This window comes from Bison bison, unplaced genomic scaffold (genome assembly GCF_000754665.1).
Source record: "Bison bison bison isolate TAMUID 2011002044 unplaced genomic scaffold, Bison_UMD1.0 scf7180017864516, whole genome shotgun sequence".
NCBI classification, from domain to species: domain Eukaryota; kingdom Metazoa; phylum Chordata; class Mammalia; order Artiodactyla; family Bovidae; genus Bison; species Bison bison.
This window is the reverse complement of record NW_011495069.1, coordinates 1153220-1164253: the sequence shown is the minus strand read 5'-3', so window position 1 is coordinate 1164253 and position 11034 is coordinate 1153220. Positions and strand designations below refer to the sequence as shown.

Here is an 11034-nt window from a genome sequence, read left to right as displayed (position 1 = left end):
TTCCGAGGCCACGCCTTTCCCCTCTCTCTTCAGCTGTCCCCACCCCCACCTTTGTCTTCCAGCCCCTTGGCCTGTGACTCACGGTCCCCCACCCACACCTCCGTGCCCCCCCCACACGCACACACACACACACACCCCTGGGCTCCCAGCCTCTCCCCATCCAGGGGTCTCAGGAAGAAAGCCAACCCATCTAACCATGGCTCCTTGCTGCCCACCGCCCAGCTCACGTTAGCATAAGCAAACATCTGCATTTCCACAGAATACACGGAGGCTGAAACCTGGTCTACCGACTTGTCACGAAAGGACTTCAAGGATGGGGAGCTTTTCATCAGGGAAGCTTGGTGGGGAAGATGCTGTCTCCTGTCTCGAAGGAAAAGAGCATGGTGACAGCAGAAACAGCGGGGGACTGTTTTCCTCCGGGAACTGTTTTCTTTGTTGGTAACTCAGCTAGCCTGGAAAAAAATAAAGCGCCTCTCTGCCGGGCAGGGCTGGCAGTGGCAGACCCCCAGAGTGGTGTGTTCAGGTGACGCTTACAGTGCCTGTTACAGAGGCCACTTGAGGCGTAGGTGACGCTGCGCAGGTGACATCTCTGTGAAGACGCAGGCTTCGGGGCACATGGAGCTGGCAGCTACCCAAGCGGTGTAAGAAAATAATAAGGACCCGGCTGACACATGGGTGGAAGCGCACGGGCAACGGCCCATAGGTGGGCTGTGCAGCAGGCGCATTGCTGAGGCAGGGACACGGGCGGCGTGTTTGGGCAGCCACGGCGCTTGTGTTCAGGTGACACACGCAGGTCGTAAAGCCGACCGCGCTGGGGACGTCTGCCTGGGCAGCTGCTTGCCTGGGACTATTCCTTGGATGCTCCTTCTGCCGAGTCCCCTAGCTCTGCGAGGGGTCCTGCCTTCCACCAGGGATCCAAGTGATACTCCAGGTGCCATCCTTGGTATCTCCTGTTTCTCTGCTCCCCTAAACACTGTCAGTGACCAAGTCCTGAATGTTCTACCTCTTCAGTTCCGTTCAGTTCAGTCGCTCAGTTGTGTCCGACTCTTTACGACCCCATGAATCGCAGCACACCAGGCCTCCCTGTCCATCACCAACTCCCGGAGTTCACTCAGACTCACGTCCATCGAGTCGGTGATGCCATCCAGCCATCTCATCCTCTGTCGTCCCCTTCTCCTCCTGCCCCCAATCCCTCCCAGCATCAGAGTCTTTTCCAATGAGTAACTCTTCACATGAAGTGGCCAAAGTATTGGAGTTTCAGCTTTAGCATCATTCCTTCCAAAGAAATCCCAGGGCTGATCTCCTTCAGAATGGACTGGTTGGATCTCCTTGCAGTCCAAGGGACTCTCAAGAGTCTTCTCCAGCACCACAGTTCAAAACCATCAATTCCTCGGTGCTCAGCTTTCTTCACAGTCCAACTCTCACATCCATACATGACCACAGGAAAAACCATAGCCTTGACTAGACAGACCTTTGTTGGCAAAGTAATGTCTCTGCTTTTTAATATGCTATCTAGGTTGCTCATAACTTTCCTTCCAAGGAGTAAGCATCTTTTAATTTCATGGCTGCAGTCACCATCTGCAGTGATTTTGGAGCCTAGAAAATTAAAGTCTGACACTGTTTCCACTGTTTCCCCATCTATTTCCCATGAAGTGATGGGACCAGATGCCACGATCTTAGTTTTCTGAATGTTGAGCTTTAAGCCAATTTTTTCACTCTACTCTTTCACTTTCATCAAGAGGCTTTTGAGTTCCTCTTCACTTTCTGCCATAACGGTGGTGTCATCTGCATATCTGAGGTTATTGATATTTCTCCTGGCAATCTTGATCCCTGCTTGCGCTTCTTCCAGCCCAGCGTTTCTCATGATGTACTCTGCATAGAAGTTAAATAAGCAGGGTGACAACATACAGCCTTGACGTACTCCTTTTCCTATTTGGAACCAGTCTGTTGGTCCATGTCCAGTTCTGACTGTTGCTTCCTGACCTGCACACAGGCTTCTCGGGAGGCAGGTCAGGTGGTCCTACCTCCTAGACGTGTCCTAAAGCATCCTCTTCCCTGTATCTGCAGAGTCAACCTCTGTCTCACCTGAAATACAGGAGGAACAGTTAACCAGCTTCTCTGCCATGCTAACCTCCTTCTTGATCCTTCTCCAGGTAGAACCCAGATCTTTTCAAATGCAAATGGGATTCATGGTGGTGCCCTACCTAAAGCCCTCCCAAGGTTTCTTTCTGCCCCTCAGGTGAAGACCAGGACTCTTATCTGGGCCAGCAAGCCTCAGCACAGTTGGTTCCCACCACGCCTCAGCCCTCCTTCCTCCAGGGACAGTGCTGTTGCTTCCATCCCTCCCAGGTGCCAAGCTCCTTTTTAAAAACAAACTTTTGATTTTGGAATATTTTAGATTTACAGAAAAGTTGCCCAGAGAACAGAGTTCCCTAACACCCCTCACGTGTCCCCCTTTGTTAACTCCTACACGATCATAGTACAGTTGTCAGACTAAGAACCAGCATTAATGCATCATTATTTATTCAACTCCAGACTCTACCCAAATTGCACCAGTTTTCCCACTAATGTCTCTTTTCCGTTTCAAAGCCCACGCAGGATCCATTATCGGTGACACTCACGGTGTGTCGAGCCAGGTTTCTTTTCTGAGTTAGTACTTTTGCTTGCACAGTCTGTTTTCCCGCCAATGGTGCATCTTCTTCCTCTGGCCACAACCTCCAAGTCACACAGTTACTTAGAGAGTGGCCCCCTGGACTAGGTGGCCGTGGAGGACTGATTCCTGTGATAACCTGGATTAACAGCCTCCCTGTATCTTGCAAAATGCCTTCATAGCTCTTCCCACCTAGAAGTGGAGTCTTCTTCACTGAAGCCCACCGGGCTCCTCTGTCCATGGGATTCTCCAGGCAAGAATACTGGAGTGGGTTGCCATGCCCTCCTCCAGGGGATTTTCCCAACCCAGGGATTGAACCCAGGTCTCCCACATTGCAAACAGATTCTTTACTTGACCTGAGCCACCAGGGAAGTCCTCCTACCTAGAAGAGGAATCTATTTCCCCATTCTTGGCCTTATGACTTGCTTCAGCTAATGGTGGTGAAAGTGATGGTGTGCAAATTCCAAGTTTAAGTTTCGAAAGAATGATCTCTGTCTCTCCCTCCCCACCTACCCCTCTCTCTCCATCCTCTGCCTCTGTCCTGAGGACAAGCCTCTGATGGAGGCTGAGAGTAAGCGGAGGGAGGTCCCACTTCCTCAGTTGGTCCAGGCAAGGCCACGCTCGGGAATAAAGCTGGCCAACCCTTAGCCTCCTGAGCAAGAGTACATGGCTGGTGCTTTAAACCATCAGGATTTGGGGCTGCTTGTTATGTAGCAATAGCTAACTCTTACAGCATGTCTCTGGAGGTTTCTCCTTAGCAGTCCTTGTCTACATTGTAACTTAATGGCTTACATTAGTGACTCACAGGCATCCTCCTCCCCCACCACACACAGTAAGAATCCATGAAGGCCAGGTCTGCGACTAGCTGGCTTGCCAGTGTGTCCCAGGCCCTGCCCCATGCTTGTCATCGTGGTAGGTACTCAGACAAGAGTTGCAAAATGAGTGGACGGCGAGACCTTCCAGAAAGCCGTGGTGTGAGTCTCTCTCTGCTGCAAACCATGCCGTACCCCCGTCCCCTCCCCCACACAAAGGCAGATGCTCGTTCCTGTCTGCAGATTCAGCAGCTCCCACTCAGCTTTGATCTGGACCAATCCGCCTCTTCTCAGCGCCTCATCTGAGCCTGTGCCTTCACTGTTATCGTTCTAAAGTGGATTAAGTGGCTGGGAGACCCCCTTTTTCTCCAGATTTGAGTGGCATTGATCTGCATGCCGGCTAGAAGGCCTTCTGCAGATAGCAGGGCCCCGAGGGGCCTGGGGGTGAGGAGACCTACTCTCATCAGCCATGGGCTGCAATCAATAAACCATTAATAACGGCAAAGGTTTCTGGCTAGTTCAGTGTAATACACTTTAGCAGCTGGAGTTTACTAACACTGACAGTGGTTCTGAAGGGCGAGTAACTCTGTGTTTGAAAAGCTGGGCACAGAGACAGCCAGGGCCCCACTGGCTGTCCCCACAGCCCCCGTGGCTCAGGCGAGGCCGGGCACAGCCTGGTTACTGGGGGTCCCGTAGGGCCAGGGCCAGGGCCGTAGGCAATCCCTGTTGAGCATACGTATTCACACCTGCTGTGCACTGTGCCCCGCGCTGAGCTTAGGGCTCGGGGCCTGCGCAGGTGCACACAGAGATGCCAAGGACGTTTTCCTGCATCTGCGATTCTTTGTCCAGCCTATTCCCTTGGCTTGGGCCACTCTTCCTTTCTTGTTCCCACGACAAGCCTCTAGCCCTCTTTCAAAGCCTGGCAGTCGAGTCTTGCTTTCCCCATTCATGACCCCTCTCCGTCAGACAGTTGAGAAGATTATGTGGGATAATTCAAGGGCTTAACTCAGAGCTGATGTGGCTTGAGAGTCCAATGGACCAGAATCACTAGGTAACTAGTGGCCCTTAGGCTTCACATTCAGGTGCTGCCTCTGCCAGGCAGGCTGCCCTGACTGCCCACACCCAGTGCAGACAGAGTCCCTCTCCACCTCCCCAGGCTTGTGTCTGTCTGGAGCACCGACCCTATCCATATCTTGCTACATTGGTACCCATTTGTCTTCCTTCCCAGGGAAACAGATAAGCTCCTTAGAGGTGAGCCTGGCCACGTGGTAGGTTCTCTGGGAATATCCTCTGTATGAATGAGGGTGGCAGAAGCTACCAGAGCCAGGAGCTGGGCACCTTGGTTCTGGTCTGGGCTCTGCACCTGCCTAGCTGCATGAGGTTGGATAAAGTTCTTTGGCTTCTTTGAGCTCTGGTTTCTCCAGCTCATAAATGAGTGTTACAATACCTGCCTTATGACATTGTAGCCTTTGGGAGGAGCTGATGTTTACAGAGATTTACAATGAGTGGCATTGTGATACCATATCTCCTTGGATCCTTGACACCACCCGATTATAATGCAGTGTCTAAAACCAGCTCTGGTATGTATTATATAGCAATAATACTATCTCCATTGTACAGATGTGGAAACAGGCATCCAGAGAAGAGGGGCTGTGAGGTCACAGAGGGAGCAGGTGGGCGCTGTGATCCAGAACCAAGTCTGATGGATGCCAAGACCCAGGAGAGGTCTTTGGATGCTCCAGTCCCAACCCCACACTGCTTCTCGGATCTTCCTTCCCCAGTAAATTAATTTGAGCTCCTAGAGACTGGAATTTGCCTCCGCTGCTCTTCAGCGTATTTTCTGTTCTGAGCCTCATTACCTTTCCAGGTAATAAGAGCCATCTGCTTCCTCCCTGCCAGGAGAAATGGGATGGTCTTTTATTTTCCTAAATTCCCTTCTCCCACCTTGCGGTGGCCCCTTAATTGCAGAGCCCTTTGTAGTCACATTCTCTACACTCAGTGACTTTACAACTTCCGATCATCCTTCCTTTCCTGACGTTGTCTCTCCACTGGGAAGAGTTCTAGATTCTCCCAGACTGGAGATCATGGACTTGGGAGCAGAGGGCGGGGCTGGGAGGAAGCAGGCTGCAGAATTTAGAGCTACTCTTCCCGTATTGTTGGTGAATCAGATGACCCAGTAAGTGACTTTTGCTGAGACCTGAAACCTAAATTAATGAAATGCATATGCACTTAGAGAAGAGCCTGGTGCTTGTCAGATTTTCCCTACGCCATTAATGGATTAAAATTTTGAAATAAACTCTTAAGCATCTTCTGTGTTTGCAGTGTGGAGTGCATAGCATGGAAGGAGACAGAGCAACAGAGATCTTCCTCGACTTACAATGAGGTCACATCCTGATCAACCCATTAAAAGTTGGAAAGATCAAGCTAAAAATGCATTTAGTACACCTAACCTACTGGATCTCAAGCTTAGCCTTGTCTTAAATGTGCTCAGGACACTACCATTAGCCTATCATTGGTCAAAACCATCCAACACAAAGTCTATCTTACAATAAAGCATTGAATATCCCTGGTGGTTCAGATGGTCAAGAATCTGCCTGCAGTGTAGGAGACCAGGTTCGGTCCCCTGGGTCGGGAAGATCCCCTGGAGAAGGAAATGGCAACCCACTGCAGTGTTCTTGCCTGGAGAATCCCATGGACAGAGGAGTTTGGTGGGCTACAGTCCATGGGGTCTCAAAGAGTTGGACACGACTGAGTGACTGAGCACGCACACCACACCATGTATACCCACCGCTGAAGCCGTCGCCACAGTCAAGATAGGAAACGTATCGCCCCAAAGCTTCCTCGTGCCCCTGCTCTGCCCCTGACCCCAGGCGACCACCTGTCCACTATCTGCCACTGTGCGCCAGGCTCACGCTCTCCAGGGATTCGTATAAATGGAACCGTAGAGCGTGCACTGTTTTCTGTTGGGTCTCTTTTTCTCGTCATTATTGAGATTCCTGCATGCTGCCTTTATCACTAGTCTGTCCCTTTTTAAGGCTGAGCAGCCTCCGTGGCAGGAACACCCCCTCCGATCTATCCGCTGACCTGCTGATGCATGCTTGGGCCGCTCTCTGGCCACAACAAATACAGCTGCTGTGAGCCTCCATGGACAGGCCTCTGTGAGAGCACGCTCTCACCTGTCCCGGGCTCTCACCAGGGAGGCGCCGCTGGGCGCGTTTTAACGTGAGGGCACAGCCTGCCTGCATTCACACAGAGGTGGTATGAGGACCTCTGGGCTTTTTATGGCCTTCTGGCTCTGCACACTCTACCTGGGGTGCTTCCTTTAGAAGCAGCTCCTTGCACATTACCTTATTTCTACTTTTAAGATGCTGCTCTAAGCCAAAATAGCAAGTCCTATTGGCATGGTGTGGCCGCATGGATAAAAAGGCCAGGGAAGGAGGGGGAGGCTGCAGGACTTCCCTATGAGGACAATGTGGGTGACATTTCCCTTTCCTTCCCGTCTTCTTTCAGGGGACGGGCGCTGGCAGGACAGGTGACCCGCGGTCAGCGCCCTCCCTCCACCCTGCGGATTCTGCTCTGCCTGGACCCGCTCCACTTCCAACCTCATTCTTGCCATCACCCTGCCCGAGTCCCCTCCCTGCTGCCAGAGTGGCCTTATCACAGTGAGGCTCTGGCTCTCTCGATTTAAAACCTCCCCATGGCTTCTAGCCACTGGAGGATCGGGTCCAAACCCAGTCTGACCGTGGGACCCTCCTTGATCAGGCCCTGAACCCAGAGAGGAGGAGGGGAGGGTGGGGTGGAGGGAAGAAAGGGGCATGTGGCCTCACATCTCTTGCCAAAATTCAGCAGCGGAATAAGACTTGTAAGAACCGAACTTTGATAGTCTACCCTGCTTCAAAAGCATTCTGTCACACAGGGGTTTTCGTTTATGTAGACAGTACCTCGTTCCAGGCTAATGGAAAAGATTCAGGTAGCGATTGGTCCTTTGAGGCTCTGCTTTAATGAAGAGATGAGAGAGCCTTTCATTTGTATAACCATTGTTTGCATAGAAACGGAGCTTCTAAGGAGCCTGGAAATAGTTCGTTCTCACAAGTAGGTTAAACACACCCCCCGCAATGCTATTAGCCGGGTGCCTGCCCAGCTGTCCATGATGCTTGCTGGAAAGATCTCAAGTAGAAAGGAATGAAGTTTTACTGTTCCTGCGCCTGCCATGCTTCCCGATTGGCTGCACACTCCCTGAGGCCCAGACCTTGCTTCTCCCTCCTTCCAACACCTGCTTCCTCCCCAGGTTTAAATGTCACTGCCCTGTGACCCTAGAGGCACAATTGCAGCATGCCGTTCATCTCTGCAGGGCTCTGAGGCAGAGCTAATAGAATCGGCCACGAGGCCTGGCAGCCTTGGGTGCTGCTGGGCTGTTTGCTAACGAGACACCGCTCTCCGATAAAGGGTGGGGTGCGGGTCGAGGCACGTGACCCTCCCGCACACCTGTGCAGTTTACGGAGCCTGGGTGGGAGCCTACGGACAGCCCAGATCTGTTGGTTCGGTCCAGTGGCCCCAGGATGTACCTGCTGTGCCGGCCCCAGCTGCTTCCCCAGCCCCACCACCCAGCCGCCCTCATCACGTCTAACTTTCCCTCCATGGGGCTTGGATGGCTGCAATCACCACCCCACCACACACACACACACACCTCCCCACGCAGTCAGAAACGGACTGGCTGCTGGGGGTAGCATTTGTTGCAACTGGCAGGTCTGAGAAAGCAGCTGTGGACAGGAAAGAAAGGGTGTATCTACATCTAGGTCTTATCTTGGGATGGGATCCTCTACAGGAGACCCTGAGAAGGTCCTGGGGTACTGGGCTCCAATCTGAATGTGCTGGAGAATCCCCTGGGGATATGGTTCAAATGAAGATTCGAGTAGGTTTCTGGGCCGGGCCTTAGGAGTTTCTAAAGAGCTCCAGGTAGGTCTCAGGTCCTCAGCCCTCCTCCCTCTGCCTTGCATCCATCCATCTGTTTAAACTTGCCCTCTCCCACTAGACACACTGGGGAGGCCCCCTTCATTGGCTCCACCAAACCGACAGAACCTGGAGCCTGGAAGGCACCGACGGTATGGTTGAATGGAATCTGCTTGAGATGGATGGATTTTGCAGCTCTGCACGGGTCCTTGAAACCACCAGAGGCTGCCACGAAGCTGGCCAGGTGGCCTCCAACACTCTCATTTTACACTGACCTGACGCTGAATCTCAGTCTGCCTCCTGGAGGTGAGTCTACCCTCAAGGTCAGCCGAGAAGGTGGGACCCAGAGCCTAGATTTGGGTCCAGGGCAAAGGGTCTCATCCCATTTGGCGTGAACTTGGCTAAAGTCACCCAAAATGTTAAGACCTGAGTCTCCCTTGGTTACTGCACTCTTGGGGAAGCTGCCTGTGACCCGAGGAGTCAGAAACATTCCTTCTCCTCCTTTGGACCAAATCCTGGATCTTCTCCTCCGGTAAGCCCTTTCCAGGAGCAGACTGGGGAGACATTCCCCAGGACGGGTGTGCAGCCATGGGGAGTGTGCCAGGCAGAGAGGCTGGTGGAGGACAGAGCTTTCCCCCCAGTGAATGGATCTGTCCTATGGGGACAGGTTGAACGTGGATGAGCCTGGGAGTTTTCCTCCTTAGTACCAGATCTCCTGGTCCAGCCTGGTCTATTTTTTAAATATTAATTTATTTGGCTGCCCTGGGTCTTAGATGAAGCACACGGGATCCTCTGTCTTCACAGCAGCACACGGAACCTTTAGTTGTGGCGCGTGGGAGCTCGTTCCCTGACCAGGGGTTGAACCTGGGCCCTCTGCGTTGGGAGCACGGAGTCTCAGCCCCTGGACCGTATGGAAGTTCCCAGCCTCGGTCCTAACCAGCTAGCAAGTTCTGGTTTGTCTAAGACTTTTCAGTTTTAGCACTGAAGATCCCATGTTCCAGGAACCCTTCAGCTTCAGGGAATCAGGATGTCGGCCACCTTCCTTGTAACAAATGAGCTCACTGCAGAGAGTGGCTTGACTCGGTCCAGAGAGCAGCGAGCAGCAGGTCGCGGCTGGAGAGGGCGGGCGCCCGGTGCCAGCTGACCCAGACAGGGCCCTGGGAAACAGACCCAGACGGCCCCTGCAGGGCTGTCTGAGGTCGGTGATGGGCTCACGGAGCCCCCACAGGGTGGGGGTGGGGGAACAGAATGGGTTTTCACTGAACTACTGCTGTGATCACCACAAGCTGGAGGCTCTGTGAGTCAGGGTCTCAGAGAGACAGAAAACTCTGGTGCTATTCTACAACGCAGAGCTGGAGAGCGCGGGCCCAACTTCACCCCTGAGCCAGGTCGGAGAAGGACGCGTCAGAACTGCTCGAAGGGGCTGCAAGCCCACAGCTGGGGACCCGGCTTCCAGACTGCCGCTCGGGCCGAGGAGCCAGTCGAGGGTCTGGCCAGTCTGAAAGCGGTGGGCTCACCTGGGGACACCTGAGCAGCCCCAGGCAGAGGTGAACAGGGGGACCGGGGGAGAGGAGGGAGAGGGACCTCTGGGCAGGAAACCCCAGAAGCCCCTCCCTCAGCGCTGAGAGCTTTATTCCCTTTTTCTTTGTGTGTTTTCTCCTTCTTTCCAGAAACTGCCTAAACTCTTCCCCCCGCCAAACCTTTAAAAAGCCATTAGCGCGGTTTCCATCCCTCTTTCCAACCTGAAAATGGTTTCCGTCATAAAACCTCTCAGTGGGGATGAAACTCTCTGTGGCTTCTGATCAAACGCAGGCCCAGCGGTTGGAGAGGGAAGATAGAGGAGGGGCCAGGGGAGAAGTTCCAGAACAGGCAAGCGCCCTTCCCAACCCTTCCTGCCTTGGTCTCCACCCTCCACCCATCCAGGGACCTCAGACCCACCTTGGGCCCTGCTCCTGGCCCAGATTTGTGGATGAGCAATTCCTTCCTGTGAGCATTAATTAGGGTCCAAGTGCTGCTGAGGGACAGCCCCTCGCGATGCTGAGGGTGAGGACCCGCGAGACCCCACCCTGCCCCTCCGCAGACTTTCCCAGGGACTCCGCTTGCCTCCCGCTGGCTCACCCCTGAGCCACACCCTGCTCGGTTCTAGCATTTCACCCAGAAGGGACCCTGTGCGCTGGACAGGAAGGTGCAGGGGCGGCGGGATGCTTATCCAAACACAGCTCGTCCCCCGCGGGCTGCGTGTCCTCAGGCCGGTCCCCTGCCTGCCTCGCAGGTCCTTGGCTTCTGCATCACCGCCATAGCGAGCCTTTTGTTCTGAGGCTGGAACAAGATCACTCTGGAAGCTCCCTCATTCCTGCCCAGAGGGGTGCTCCAGAGAGGGCAGCTGGCATTTCTCAGTAGGCCAATGGGAACTGACCTGTTTCCAAGGTGGGAAAAAGCCCGTGGGAAACCAAATTTAATCTTCCAAAGGTGAATTCCCAAGGAAACTTCTAGATGGAGGGATCCTAGCCTGGGATGCCCAGGAATTAGTAACCGGGATGCAGGATGATGACACTTAGAATCACTGGTCCCTGCTGCTCTGGCCTTGTTGACGCCCGGTTGATGGAAGGTGGGGGTCAACGT

At 53.5% G+C, this 11034-nt stretch overlaps 1 protein-coding gene across 1 annotated transcript in view; it reads right to left on the bottom strand.

Annotated features, from left to right (window-relative positions):
* Positions 1-11034, bottom strand: part of IGSF21 (immunoglobin superfamily, member 21) — a 155630-nt gene that overhangs the window by 47151 nt on the left and 97445 nt on the right. The window lies entirely within an intron of this gene.